The following is a 15,524-nucleotide window of genomic DNA, read 5'->3' on the forward strand; positions in this document are numbered from 1 at the left end:
AAGTGTTTCATCACTTAATTGTTTAAGCTTGGCTTTTCATTTGCTCAGTTCCGCCTCAAGCTTTTTTTTCCTTTTAGAAGTCGCACTTTGGACCTGTAGCTGGAAATTCTTGCCTTCCGCAAAAGGTCAATGCGGGCTTTTTTGGAAGGGCTGCTTAAAAGACGAATGTGCTTCATTTCTCCTCTCTTCTTCATACGGGAGTAATGTATCCGGAGTGTGTCTTTCAATCTTTCGCAACGGTCGCAACTTGCTTGTTCAGAAAATAACATGCAGTTTCTGTGCCGCCACACGCCACATGCGTCGATATATGCACACTCGGGTTGGATGTTGTGGTACATCTCGCCACCGGGGCCACCAGCGCATACGTGCAGGTTGTGAAACTTGTGAATCACACTCTCCAAGTCGCTTAGGCCGCATGGAACAACATCGCCGCTTATGGCGTTGACAGTTATAGGGTGACCATAAATGAAGGCACGCAGTGACAGCATTCCGCTGGATGAAACTGTAGCGTCTAATGACTTCCTCAGGAAAGGTGCCTGGTCGCGTTTCTTCGCCAAAGCCACTTCCGTGAAGACTACAGCCTCCACACCAAAGCTATCAACAACTTGTGTTGCCCACGAGGTTCCTGGAAGTTGAATGCTGGATACATAACTCGAGAGACATGAAAATGTGAGCGGTTCCTTTTCATCTTGGCCGCTGACAGACACTCCCTCGTGACTTTCCTCGACTAATCCGAGGCTGCTGCATGCTGCCAATGGTGCTTCAGTCTGGACGTGACACAATCCATCTGGACCACCCTGATGTGGATTCGTGCGGTTGTCCTGACGAAAAATGAGAGAAATTATAACGGTGGAAATGGATTTAAGGTATTGTTATAAAACATATGCTACTATCAAAAGCAGCCAAACCCAAAAAGCTACAGGCAAAAGTTTCGCGGACTGCTTCAAAAGCTAAGGGCTTAATCATGCTGTATGTTAACAACAGCTAAATTATTTAATGTCCTGGGCTGGGCAGTTACTATTAACCTGTATTGCAAGCAACTGTATCTCGTTATCCAGGGGCACCTATAGGTATCTATGGCATGCCGGGAGGACCGATACGGTTAGCAGAAAGTTATGTACAGGGAACACTAAGCACCTAGAATATTAAGTACCCGGAGCAGTGCAGAAGAGAACAAACCTTAACGTCATGAACGCCAAGGAAGACGGAGGTGGCACTTGAGGAGGTGCCTCCAAGTTCCATGGTGGGAGAAGGGCACGTTCCTTGATCACTCCACTCACATGTCTGCAGTTTCTTCTGAGGGCTCGATGATGGATCGGTGCCTTTTTGTTTTTCACAGACCGTCCCAACGGGCAGTGCGACAGCGGCGGGAGCTGGGCGGCTTGCTTGACTGATCGCCACACGTGGCCGTAGACTGTCGTTTTCTAGGAGGCTTTCTTGACCTTGTCGGTTTTGTCAGATATTTCGGACACCCGGGAAAAATACTGGGCACAGCATTCGCCGACAGCACCGGGATCTTCTTCGGTACATTTAAAAGTACCTTGCCATTGAACTCGGCATAGTACGATTTTGATATCATATGCTCGGGAAAGTGCTTCGCGCAGACGTGGTCGCTCGGTTGCAATATCCTATCTGCTCTGGGAATTGCCCGGCGCCAAAGTTCTAAGCGAGCAGGCTCCGACGGAGCTTTTGATCACCGTCATAAAGTTGGAATCCCATCTTGTCACACCAAATGTTTTCATGACTCATTCATACCTCGAACTTGTGCCAGCTGGAATCACCTTCCCCACGACATCGCAGGTATTTCTGATAACAATGCATTTCGTCAAGTCCTTAATGTTTCTTTCTGAGTATGTGTCGTTTATTACTGTATAAAAATTGCCTTTCACTGTCTACACACTGTTTTAATATATCCCTACTGCATTCTAATCTTATTGCCTTCCTGTGTTTTCAATTTGTCATGTATTCCTGGTTTATTTTTGTTTTCTCTTGTTGTTGCTGTTTAGACTGAAAATTTTATGTATTCCCACTCCCCTCTGTAATGCCTTCGGGCCCTGAGGGTACAATAAATAAATAAATAAATAAAAAGTGAAACTTGATCCGGACAACTCCGGTAGCCCGAACTGCAGTTGGGTACGAAGCACTTCTTACCCATAATTGCGTCTAGCAGACTTCTGGACCCGGCTGAAGTTGACAGGTGTGTCACAGCAACAAACAACAGATCACAGACACAATGCACATAGGCCGCGACGACCGTCCATGGCATTGGCCCGCGCCACCACGTGCGTTTCCACAACTGTCAATCCGGCTTGTGCCAAACCGCGACACAAAAAGCTAGTTCTAGCAAAATTTGCTCGTCCACGATGGAAGCTGACGACGTGGAAGCTGAGATCGTGGTGTTCACAGCTTGTGATGCACTCTCTCAGCCCAAAACATTGACCAACGCAGCCTAAAAGGGCACCTAAAGCAGGGCACGCCGGAGAAGGGAATATACGGCTCTGGGCACGCCGCTTGCCGCACCGAAAGCGAAGGGCCTCTGCTCCGCAGCGCCCCCGCGCCGCTGCGGTCGGCGCATGTACTAGAGGGCGAACACAATCTGTGCGCGCTCTCCGCCGCGGCGGGCGGCCAGTGTCAACACCTAAATATATTCTTACACCGTGGTTAAGGCCCTTTGGGCCTCGAGGGTGCAGCAACCGGACAGGGTCGCCTCCCAGTCCTCTCGGGTGGGGTTCGGGATAGGGGGTAGGGATGGGTTCTGCTGGCAGGCCCACACCATGTGGTAGGTGTCAGACACCTCCCCACAGTGTGAGCACCGCCCGTCGAATTTAGGATCGAAATGCTGTAGAATTGCCGGGCACAACATCGTGTTGGTGAGCAGGCGCAGGAGTACTCGCTCGTTGACCTTCCCCAGCCCTTTGCATGGGGTGGGAAGAGTTTAGTGCGTGGATTTGTAATAATCGCATATTTCCTTAAAAGTGTAAATCAGATTGAAATGGAAGTCCTCGTCGGCGTCGGGTCCCATGGGAAATGCCCGAAGAGAGAGCGCGCGGGCGGCGGCGTCGGCTGCCTCATTTCCGTGGACGCCTTGGTGACCTGGAGCCCAAACGATAGATCGGTGCGCGGGATCCGAGTCTCGGCTACAATTTTGGTAAATACGATAAGCTAGGGGAGTAACCCACCCTTGCGTGACGTTTCGACAAGCCCCTCGTGAGTCGGTGATTATGTATTTGGAGGAGGTGTCAGAGGCTGCCAAAGCGATGGCAACCTCTTCTGCGTGAATTGCTAACTGGGCCTTGAAAGTAAGGGCGTCTACTGTTTTACCCTCGTGGACGACCGCGGCCGTGTATCATCCCCTGGAGTCCGGGCCGGACGCGTCCACGTAAAAGACTCCTGGTTTGCTCCGAAAATGGCGGTCCAAGGCTTCCGCCCGCGCCAGGCGCCTGCCATTATGATCCTCTTTGGACATATTGGTGGGGAGAGGCCGCACGTGGAGGGCGCATCTCCAGTGTACGGGAAGGCGGCATCTCTCCTATGTGAATTGAGTGTGCTGGATGTGTAGTCGGGCTAAAAGGCGGCGACCCGACCCTGTCTTTGTGAGACGAGTGTATTGGTTGTTGAGGTGGGCCTCCCGAAGCTCCCTAAAAGTGTTCACCATCCCCAGTGCCATAAGGCGGCTGGTAGAGGTAGAAACTGGGAGGTCCCGCGCTCGTTTCACGATTTTGCGGAGGATGACCTCGAGGGAATCCTCCTCCTGTTTCCGCAGGTGGAGGTAGGGAGTCGAATGCAAGATTCGACTCGTCACGAATGCGTTCGCCAGCCGCAAGGCGTCTTTGCATCGTAACCCACCGCGCTTGTTGGAAACCCGGCGGACCATGCGGCCCACCTGGTCCCCCGCCTGCCGGAGCTTGGCGAGTGTTGTGTCGCAGCGTCGCTGGTTGTGTATGAAGAGTCCAAGGACTCTGATTTCCTTGGATTCGCGAATGGGACCGCTTTGCAACGAGAGATTGATTTGGGTTGAGCATGTCCGCGAGGGACGTAAATGCACGAATTCCGATTTCTGCGGGGAGCATTGCAGACCACAGTCTCGAGCATAGCGGTCCACTATGCTGGCGGCCGTTTGCAGGCTGGTCTCCATATCCCCCAGGCGTCCTTGCGCAGCCCAGGTGGTGATGTCGTCGGCGTACAGCGCGTGCTGGACCCCTTCGACCACACCAAGCAGGGTGGGTAGGCGCATCATGGCAATGTTTAATAGCAGAGGGGACAGCACCGCGCCTTGTGGAGTCCCCCTCGTGCCGAGCAGGAAAGGTCCGTGCTATTCGTCCTGTATTCGGATGTCGGACAGTCTGTCCGTGAGAAATTGTTTAACGTAATTGAAGGTATTGGTGCCGCAGTGAGTTTGACTCAAATGTGTGAGTATGACCTCGTGAGTTACGTTATCGAACGCTCCTTTCAGGTCGAGCGCAAGGACAATTTTATCGTTTTGGGGGTGTGTAATGGAGTTCAAGATTTCGCGGTCGAGTTGGAGCAGGACATCCTGTGCGCATCTATGTGGGCGAAATCCGAACATGGTGTCCGCGAAGGTGTTGTATTGTTCGAGGTACTCGGACAGCCGATCCCGCACCATCGTCTCCATCAATTTTCCCACACACGAGGTGAGAGAGATGGGGCGGCGGTTGTCCGTGTCGATCGGTTTCGCGCCTTCGGCATGAAGGTGACAAGAGCCGTCTTCCAGTCAATGGGGAGCGGGGTTTCCCCCGTCCAGATCGCAGTGATGTATTCTAGAAGGCACTGGTACGCTGAATCAGGAAGGTTCGCCAAAAGTTTGACGGTGACCTTGTCCCGGCCCGGCGTGGTGCCCCTCTTCATTTTGGCCAGACCCGCCCGCAGATCGTGAAGCTGGAAAGGCTTGTCCAACTCCGAGTTTTCCCTGCCGGCGTAGGAGTAGGCCGATCTGCGGGCGTCCTGCGTTGTGCACAGGTAGCGATCCCGGAGCGCCTGTGCCAATGCGTTGTGGCGGCGGCCCCCACTGTGCCGTCTTCATAGGCGGCGACTGCCGTGAAATATCCTGGTTTAGAATTTTGTGCCGCGTCCACATAAAGGATATCGGAGCGGTTGCTGTATGTTTTGGTGTAATAGCTCGCTCGTGCCTGCCGCCTACCGTGATGGAGACTAGCACTCATATTGCGCGGTAGGGGCTTCTGATATATGTGATCCTGCGTGCGCAGAGAAATCATGTAAGGTGTATGACTTGTTGGGGTGGGAATTGGTGGATTGAGACGTAGCTGTCGCAGTAGGCATTGTCCTGTTTCCGTGCGACTCAGGCGGACTAATTGGTTGGTGCGTTGAGCCTCTATTAATTCGATCACTGTATTGTGGGTACCAGTGGCCAGGAGACGTTTCGTGCTAACCGTCCGTGGAAGACGTAAGGCAGAGGTGACAGCCGTGCGTATTAGGATGTCTGCCTGTTGTCTTTGCCGCTGAGTGAGTATGTGGTATGGAAGGTGGTATGTAATGCGGCTAATGATTAGTGCATTTGTCATATTGACGGTCTCGCGTTCAGACCGCCCATGATTGCGTGCTGCCACCCGCCTGATAAGTGCAGCGACCTGTTTGGTCTGTCTCTGCAAGAGCTGAAGGGTGGCGGTTGCATCGAGTGTGTTGTTAATTAGAAGGCCGAGAATCTTCACCTGAGGCACAATGGGCACTGGATTCCCGTACATGGGCAGTTCAATCGGGGGGTCACTGGGGAAGGGTTTCAGCTCCAGGAGTTCAGATTTGTTTGGAGAGCTACGGAGGCCTGTGTTTGCTAAATGAGTGGTGGTGATGTCTATGGCAGATTGCAGGATATCCTGAGCTGTTCCAAGGGATCCTCCCGTTGTCCAGAGGGTTATATCATCTGTGTATATGGCTGTGTGCAGCCCTGGGATAGCAGCAAGGGCCTTTGCCAGTGGCGCTAAGGCAATGTTAAAAAGTAAAGGTGACAGAACCGCCCCTTGTGGGGTACCCCGGTTAGGCAGGGGGAAAGGCTGGGAGGCAATATCCCCAAGGTGGAGTTCTGCCGTGCGTCCCTGAAGGAAGGCCCGAATATATTGCAATATGCGGGTGCCGCATCCCGTGGTGGCTAATGTCGTGAGGATATGGTCATGGCTTATTGTGTCGAAAGCCTTATGAATATCCAGGGCCAGTATGGCTCGCGTACTGGCTGTACGGCGCCTGGTGGAAAAGAGGGACTCTTTAAGGGCAAGAAGTACGTCTTGCGCCGAGATGTTTGGGCGGAAGCCGAATTGAACGTTGGATAGAAAGCCTTTTGTTTCTAGAAACGGTTGCAGGCGATTGAGAATGACATGCTCGAAGAGCTTGCCGACACAGCTCGTTAAGGAGATTGGGCGCAAATTTTGAAGAGTGAGGGGTTTGCCCGGTTTTGGGTATAAATCGCATGCTGGCATGGGTCCAGGCTGATGGGAGCGTCCCAGCTTGCCAGTGGTTATTAAAGAGCTCCGTGAGTTCCTGGAGGGAGACATCGTCCAGATTGAGTAGAGCGGCGAATACTGAGAAGTGCTCTGCGGACTTCGTTTAAGGTGATGTCGGCATCAAGTTCTGGGTTAGGTGGAGGTAGATTGGGTGGATCTGCCGACTGAAGAGATGTGGGTATATAAGTGTCCCGTAGTTGGCCAATTACGTCGGTGCCCTTTTGGAGCTCTAGTTGTATTAGACGTTGTGTGTTTACTTGTGTCTGAGATTTAGTGGTTGTTGGATCCAAGAGAGCGCGTAGGAGGGACCACGTGCGTTTAGTGCTTAATGTACCCTTGAGTTCGTTACAAAAGGTTGCCCAGTTTGCGCGGGCTAGCGTGTTCGCGTATTCTTCTGCCTCGCGAGTGAGAGCGGCTATGCGGAGTCTCAATTTACGATTGTGTCGCTGGTGACGCCAGCGCTTGAGAAGTTCCTGTCGGGCCTTCCATAGATGAGCCAGATGCGGATCAACCTGCGGTGTATATTTAATGATTTTGCTGTTCGCCTGGATGGCCTTCACCAGACGGTCTGTCCAGTCAGTGATAGTACGGGGTTCTGCAGAATCAATTGCCAAATATGAGCGCAATTTATCCAAGTCAGTGAGAAGCTGCGAACGAGGGTTGAAAATCTTGGAATCATAAGATATAATAGTGGAGACTGGAAAGTGGTCACTTCCAAGGCTATCCTGGAGCACCGTGTGAGATTTAACGATTGTGTTCGGTGTGGCCCATGTGAGATCGGGTGTGGTGTCGCGGGTGACGCTTGTGCCAATGCGAGTGGATACTGTGGGGTTTGTGATCAGGCTCACTTGATAATACACCCATTTCGGAGCAAGGATACCCGGCATGGTCCCAACAGCTGCTGACACACCTTTGCTCGCATGAAACTCAGATCCAGCTCTCAGAGGCGGTCACGGACGTGGAACAACCTTCTACAGCTCTGGGAAGCCCGTCGCAGCCTCGTCCGCCGTTGGCGACGCCAGAAACATAACAGAAAGCTTAAAGCTCGAATTGCCGAGCTTACCCAGAAAGCGGCAGAGTACGCGGCCCAACTCGCCGACTCCAACTGGGTGGATAGATGTAACACGGCAGCGCGACAAATGTCCAGCCGCAACACGTGGCGTCTCTTTCGAGCCCTAATCGACCCGACCCAAACACGAACAGAAACACAAAAACATTTGCAGCGAGCCATCCATGCTGCCCCTGGCAACACAACTCAACGGGCACAGAAACTTCGGGACCAGTATCTGAGTGCAGCCCAAGACCCCCGTGGATCTCCGTACTCTTATGCAGGCAAGGAGAACACGGAGCTGGATCAACCTTTCCAGCTGCATGATCTGCGGGCGGCCCTCGCCAAAATGAAACTGGGCACTGCGCCAGGAAGGGATAAGGTCACCGTCAAGCTTTTGACGAACCTGCCCGACTTGGCATACCAGTCCTTCCTCGCCTACATCAATGCGATTTGGCGCGGGTACACCCCCCTGCCAATCGACTGGAAAACGGCTCTGGTCACTTTCATCCCTAAAACAGGCAAACCAGTTGACACAGATAACCTCCGCCCCATCTCTCTCACCTCTTGTGTGGGCAAACTAATGGAGACGATGGTGCGGGATCGGTTATCTGCATATCTTGAACACAAACATGTCTTTGCGAGCACCATGTTCGGATTCCGCCCACACAGATCCGCACAGGATGTCCTCCTGCAACTTAATCGGGAAGACCTTGACCCCCTCGAATGCCACCATAATGACCGGGTAGTACTCGCCTGGGATCTCAAAGGGGCATTTGGCAATGTAGCACACGAGATCATACTCACTAACCTAAGTCAGACCGACTATGGCCTTAACACATTCAGATAGATATGCCACTTTTTAATGGATCGTCAATCCTACATCCGCATCCAAGATAGAGAGCATGGTCCTTACCTGCTCGGCACGCGGGGAAACCCCCCAAGGGGCGGTACTTTCCCCGCTGCTCTTCAATCTGACTATGATGCACCTGCCGGCACAGCTGGATGGTGTCGCCGGCGAGCAGCACGCCCTGTACGCCGATGACATAACCATATGGGACACGGAGGGCAGCACAGGAGACATTGAAACCAGCCTGCAAACAGCGGCGACGTTAGTAGACCGCAACGCCCGCCGCTGCGGTCTTTAATGTTCCCCTCAAAAATCGGAATTTGTGCACCTCCGCCCCTCACAGAAGTGCGCAACTAAAATCTCTCTTTCTCTTGAGAGTGGTCCCATACGCGAAAGTGGCGGATACGGGTACTAGGACTCTACATCCACAAACACAAACGGCCAGACACTACACTGGCCAAACTCCGAAAGGTGGGGGACCAGGTGGGCCGTATGGTCCGCCGGGTTTCCAACAAACGCGGGGGGTTATGAAGTAAGGATCCCTTGCGACTGGCAAACGCCTTTGTAACTAGTCGAATTCTCTATTCGACTCCATATCTCCACCTACGGATACAAGAGGAGGATGCGCGTGAGGTCATCCTTCACAAAATTATTAAGCGTGCCCTTGAACTCCCCGTCACTACTACAAACAGCCGGCTTATGGCTCTTGGGGTGGTGAATACTTTCCGGGTGCTCCGGGAGGCGCACCTTACAAACCAGTACACGCGCTTGTCGCTAACGGAGTCGGGTCGCCGCCTTCTTGCTCGACTCCATGTCCAACACACCCCTCCAATGGAAGACAAGTTTCGCATCCCAGAACTGTGGAGACGTGCCCTCCACGTACGGCCTCTTCCAGCAAACATGTCACACGAAGACCATAATGGTCGGCGCCTGGCACGAGCGGAAGCGCTAGCCCGACATTATGGCAACAAAACAGGTGTATACTACGTTGACGCCTCCGGTCCTCACCACGAGCGATGGTACACGGTCGCGGTAGTTCACAACAGCAACACGGTTAACGGCCTCACCTTCAGAGCCAGAAGTGCAACACAAGCAGAAGAGGTCGCGATTGCTCTCGCGGCCTCACATCCGATTCAAAATACATAATCACCGACTCGCGAGGGGCCTGTCGGAACGTCGAACAAGGCTGCACTCCCTTCCTAGCCTATCGAATCTACCAAAATTGCATACGGGATACGGACCCCGCACACCGTTACCTGATATGGGCCCCTGTTCATCAGGGGTTGGTAGGAAACGAGGCAGCAGACGCAGCCGCCCACGCGCTCTCTCACCGGGCTGTTTTCTCCTCCCCATCCGATCAGGAACCCGATTTTAATCCGGTTTATACATTCAAAGAAATTACAGACTACTATCAAAACAGTCATCGCCTTTACCCAATCCCATGTAAAGGCCTCAAGACGGCGGATGAGCGGCTCCTTCTCCGCCTTCTCACCAATACATGACTGTGCCCGGCAGCACTAAAGCATTTTGACCCCTCCTGTAACGGCAGCTGCCCGCACTGTAGTGCGGTGTCTTCTGACACCTATCACATGGTGTGGGCCTTCCCCTCCAACCCGGCTATTCCCCCCATCCCCAACCCAACCCGGGAGGACTGGGAGGCGACCCTGCTCGGCTGCCACGACTTACAGGCCCAACAAGCTTTAGTCGGGCGCGCCCGGGCGGCGGCCACCGCCACTGGGGTCCCATACTAGGAACCTCCACCAAGTGTTTTTAAGGATCGGTCCCTTACGGGCTGATCCAAGCATACCTCCTGTCCTTTCTTAATAAATGTTTTCACCACCACCACCACCACCGGCAAAAGCACAACCGGAAACTTAAAGCTCGCATTGCCGAGCTCACTCAACGAGCGGCTGAGTATGCGGCCTAACTCGCCGACTCCAACTAGGTGGCCCGATGCAATACGGCCGCGCGGCAAATGTCAAGCCGGAACACGTGGCGACTGTTTCGCGCACTAATTGATCCAACACAAACGCGCGCGGAAACTCAAAAACACCTCCAGAGAGCAATACATAGCTTTCAAGGCAACACAACTCAGTTGGCGCACAAGCTGCGGGACTAGTACTTGTGCACCTCCCAGGACCCCCGCGGGCCGGCGTACTCTTATGCAGGCTCTGAGAACATTGAGCTGGATCAACCGTTCCAGCTTCATGACCTGAGGGCGGCCCTGGCAAAAATGAAACGTGGCACCGCTCCGGGTCGGAACAAAATTACAGTCAAATTGTTAGCCAACCTCCCTGACCCGTCTTACTTCCTCTTTATTGAATTACATTAACTCAATCTGGATTCGGGAACTGCCACTCCCTATAGACTGGAAGACCACCCTGGTCACCTTCATCCCTAAAGCTGGCAAGGCCATCAACACGCACAACCTCCGTCCCATCTCTCTAACTTCCTGTGTGGGCAAACTCATGGAGACGATGGTACGCGACAGGTTGTCCGAGTTCATGGAATCCAAACAGCTTTTCGCAGACACCATGTTCGGGTTTCGCCCACACAGATCTGCACAGGATGTCCTGCTACAACTCAATCGGGCTGTTCTCGACCCCGTCGAATGCCCTCACAATGACAAGGTCGTACTCGGCTTGGATTTGAAGGGAGCATTCGACAATATTACCCACGAGATCATTCTCACCCATTTCTCTCAAACTAACTGCGGCAGAAACGCCTTTCAATACATTCCGCAATTTTTAACCGACAGACAATCTTACATTCGAATCCAGGATAAGGAGCATGGCCCTTTTCATTTAGGAACAAGGGGTACACCACAGGGCGCGGTGCTCTCTCACCTGTTATTCAATCTGGCTATGATGCACCTACCGGCCTAGCTGGGCGCTGTACGCCGATGACATCACCCTGTGGGCCACACAGGGTTCCCTCGGAGACATTGAGGCCAACCTGCAGGAGGCGGCGACCATAGTGGACCGTTATGCTCGCCGCTGCGGCCTCCAATGCTCCACCCGAAAATCTGAATTTCTGCACATACGCCCCTCACCAAAGTGCACAGCCAAAATTTCCTTGTCTCTTGAGACAGGTCCAATCCCTGAAAAAGCTGAAGTCGGGGTACTGGGGCTCTTTATACATCAAGGCAGACGGTCACAAACAACATTGGCCAAACTCCGTCAGGTGGGGGACCACGGGGGCCGCTTGGTCCGCCGGGTTTCTAACAAGCGCGGGGGGTTACGATATAAGGACGTCTTGCGGCTGGCGCATGCATTTGTAACCAGTCGAATTCTATATTCGACTCCATACCGCCACCTGCGGAAACAAGACGAGGATTCACTCGAAGTCATCCTCCGGAAAATTATTAAGCGGGCTCTGGACCTCCCCGTTAACACCTCCAACAAGCACCTCCTGGGGCTGGGCATTCTGAACACGTTTCGGGAGCTATGGGAAGCCCACTTGACCAACCAATACATACGTCTCTCGAAGACATAGTCGGGTCGCTGCCTCCTTGCCCGACTACACATCCAACACACCACTCTCACGGAAAAGCGCGTACGTATTCCATTCCAGTGGAAATGCGCCCTCCACGTGCGCCCTCTTCCCACGAACATGAACCGTGAGGACCATAATGGCCGGCGCCTGGCGCGGGCGGAAGCCCTGGCCCGCCACTATGGATCGAAACCCGGCGTATTCTACGTGGATACCTCCGGCCCCCACCAAGGGGGATGGTACACGGCCGCAGTCGTCCACCAATCGAAAACAGTGAATGGCCTTACTTTCCGAGCCCGTGATATAACACACACGGAGGAGGTCGCCATTGCGTTGGCTGCATCTGATCCGACTTCAAAAACAATTATTTCCGACTCGCGAGGGGCCTGTCGCAACGTCGAGCAGGGCTGAGTACCGTACCTAGCCTACCGCATTCTCCAAAACAGCGTCTACACCGGGGACCCCGCTCACCGGCGTATCGTTTGGGCTCCTGCTCACATGGGCCTTGAGGGAAATGAGGCAGCTGACGCCGCCGCCCGCGCGCTCTCTCACCGGACATTCGCCTCCGACCCCGACAATCAGGAACTCGAATTTATTCCAGCTTACACCTTCAAAGATATTGTTTTACTCTATCAATCTGGCCACGGTCTTTATCACCGCCCGTGTAAAGGTCTCTCAAAGGCGGAGGAACGGCTTCTGCTTCGCCTGTATACTAATACTTTGCTGTGCCCGGCAGCTCTGAAACACTTCGACCCTTCTTTCTCGGCCAGCTGTCCGCACTGTGCGGAGAAGTCTTCGGACAATTACCACATGGTGTGGGCCTGCCCCTCCAACCCTGCTATCCCCCCTCACCCCAACCCAACCCGGGAGGACTGGGAGGCGACCCTGCTCGGCTGCTCTGACCTGCAGGCACAACGGGCCTTGGGCGGCAGCCAACGCCACTGGGGTACTTGTAAGGGCTGGCCCCCTGCGGGCCAGCTCGTACATAACCTCTTTAAGTGTATCTGTATATAAATGTTTTTCACCACCACCACATCTCTCAACACCCCACGTACCTATAAGCACGATTCAGGCGTCCACTGACCCAGAGAGCCATTATGCGCACTTCCTTTCCTTAAAATGATGGAGAGTAAAGAGTTGTCAACGCCAACGCCAGTGAGCACAACGAACGCCGACGGCCTATGGCTTCACCAACGCGAAGAGAAACCATAAGAAATAAATAAACGCTTCAGAATTGATACTGCAGTGTCTCGTCTTTAATTTAGTAATAGTTACACGTACCGGAATTTCAAGGTTTAACAGGGCGGAAACCAAGCTAATAATAACAAGCTTAACCAGGATATACCAATACCTCACGCTACGTATATCCTGGCGTAGCAGAGCTAAGCCATGCCATTTTTTGTTTTTGTCAGCAAAATGAACAACTTTTCACAGGGCTCAGCATGCATTGCGTATTCATCAGGGCAATCCATTGTTTTCCCCTGACGCATACCACTCGCTTCATCCTTTCCCCAGCAGCAAGTATTTTTTTACTGAGAGTCTGGAGAGGCAAGCAAAACTGGACCGTCCCAACCAACGAGGACCTAAAACTCAACGTCCACCTAGAAGGGACGTCCATACCCGAAAACTCAACAATAAGAATTTTCGGCATGCGGGTTCTATCCAACCAGCGCAGTACTCACACTTTTACCCTGCTCAAAGCAACAACGCTACAAGTCGCACGCTTGATCACCCGCATCACCAACAGGCGACATGGCATGCGTGAAGAGGACACACTAAAACTAGTCAGAAGCCTAGTAGTTAGTCGAATCACGTACAGCCTACCCTACCAGTGCCTCAAAAAAAAAACGAAATACAACAAGCGGATGCCCTGCTACGCAAAGCGTTTAAGACAGCGCTCCGACTACCACGCAACACGTCTACAGGAAAACTCATGGCCCTGCGATTACATAACACCTTTGAGGAGCTACGAGAGGCGCAGTTTGTGTTGCAAAAACTCAGGCTGTTGCAAACAACGACTGGAAGAGCGCTCCTGCAGAGGCTCGGATACCGCGAGCAGATGCGAGAAATGACGTGCACGGCAACGATCCCCGACGAGCTTCGCGAGACCCTCAAGGTAGCGCCAATACCAAAAAACGGATCCTAACCTCCATCGAGGCAGTAGAGAAGCGAGAGACGAATTCATCGAGAAAACATACGCTCCTCAAGCCACGACCGTGTATGCAGAGGCGTCTTGGAGAGGAGGAGATACCAAAATCGCTGTAGCGGCGGTGGTCGATTCGTCTTTACGCGAAATGACCAGCGCGTCTCCGAGGCTGCACAGCTGCAGAGTCTGAGGAAGTAGCCGTTGCTCTAGCTGTGGCGGAGGGCTATAGAACCGAGCGGTCGCTAACAATACTCACGGACTCTCAAACAGCCTGCCGAAATTACATGAATGGCAGGATAGGTCGTCACGCGGTCCGTATGCTCTTCGCAGCGAGCAACACAATTAAAAACCAGGAAGAACAAAACGACAAGAGCCCACACAAAATTGTGTGGGTACCGGGGCACACGGGGGTGGCACGGAACCAAGAGGCCGACAAGATAGCTCGAGGATACATTACTTTCCGAGCATCCGACGAGACCGCGGAACTCGCGCCAGCACCCAGGGAATACTCTACCATACTACAAAACTATAGAGGCAGAAGAATGCGATATCCCCCACCGCACAGATCTCTCAGCAGAGAGGAAGCTGTCACTTGGAGACAATTACAAACAGGCTCTTTCCCAAACCTACATATACTAAACAAAATGCACCCTACCATATACGCGGACAAAAGTCCCTGGTGCGACGAAAAACGAACTCTGTATCACATCACATGGGCCTGCCAAAACATAGACGTGGTCCCCAAAATGCAAAACCCGAGTGCGGAGCAATGGGAGACTCTGCTGTCCAGCGACCGCTGTGAAGACCAACAAGGTCTGGTACAGCGAGCTCAACGGGCGGCAGTGGCCAGTGGAGCCCTAGACTGAGGGCAACCGATCATTGATTAGAGGCGGACGACTTCGACAGAGAAGGCTCCTGGGGATAGAACCAAGACGTCTCTGAAGATTCCCCAAACCGCAGGAAAAAGCATTAGTTAAAATAAAGTTTTCCCTTCCTTCCTACGGAACTGTTGCTGTCCACCGGCGACAGAAACAGAAGCTTAAACAACCAAAAATGTTATATCGTACAATATCAAACTTATGCCCAATAACCGATAACTGGCTCATTTAAACCGTAAACACCGATCAGTAAAGTTTTAGTCCATGATCGTCTAGTTGGTAACAGCACTAACCACCACATAATCGTATGGCGAGGTGGCTTGTTAATATTCAGTGTTAGTAGGGTAGAAGAGTGTCATTGCGCTTTTTCTCGATCTTCTCAGGGAAAACCGCTCACCTGATGCCATCGGGATCAACCGCTTAGAGAGGAGATTCTAGGATTAAAACACAAATAGAAGAAATGTAATTCTTCTCTTGCAAAGAACAAGCCATGCATTGCTTCCAGTCGTCCCACTTATACGAACAATTAAAGGGACTAAACGTTTCACGCGAAAGGCAATTACTCGGAACACCCTGAGAATATTTTTAGACAGGCTATAGACTGCCCATAGACTCCTGTCTATAAAGTTTATAGACTCGC

The 15,524-nt window shown here is 52.7% G+C and overlaps 1 protein-coding gene across 2 annotated transcripts in view; it reads left to right on the forward strand.

Moving 5' to 3' along the window:
• The window catches only part of LOC149336798 (uncharacterized), a 50,685-nt gene that overhangs the window by 23,359 nt on the left and 11,802 nt on the right, over positions 1 to 15,524 (forward strand). The gene's annotated exons all lie outside the window — the stretch shown is intronic.

This window comes from Amblyomma mixtum, chromosome 7 (assembly GCF_055824585.1).
Source record: "Amblyomma mixtum isolate Tamu chromosome 7, ASM5582458v1, whole genome shotgun sequence".
Lineage (NCBI taxonomy): Eukaryota > Metazoa > Arthropoda > Arachnida > Ixodida > Ixodidae > Amblyomma > Amblyomma mixtum.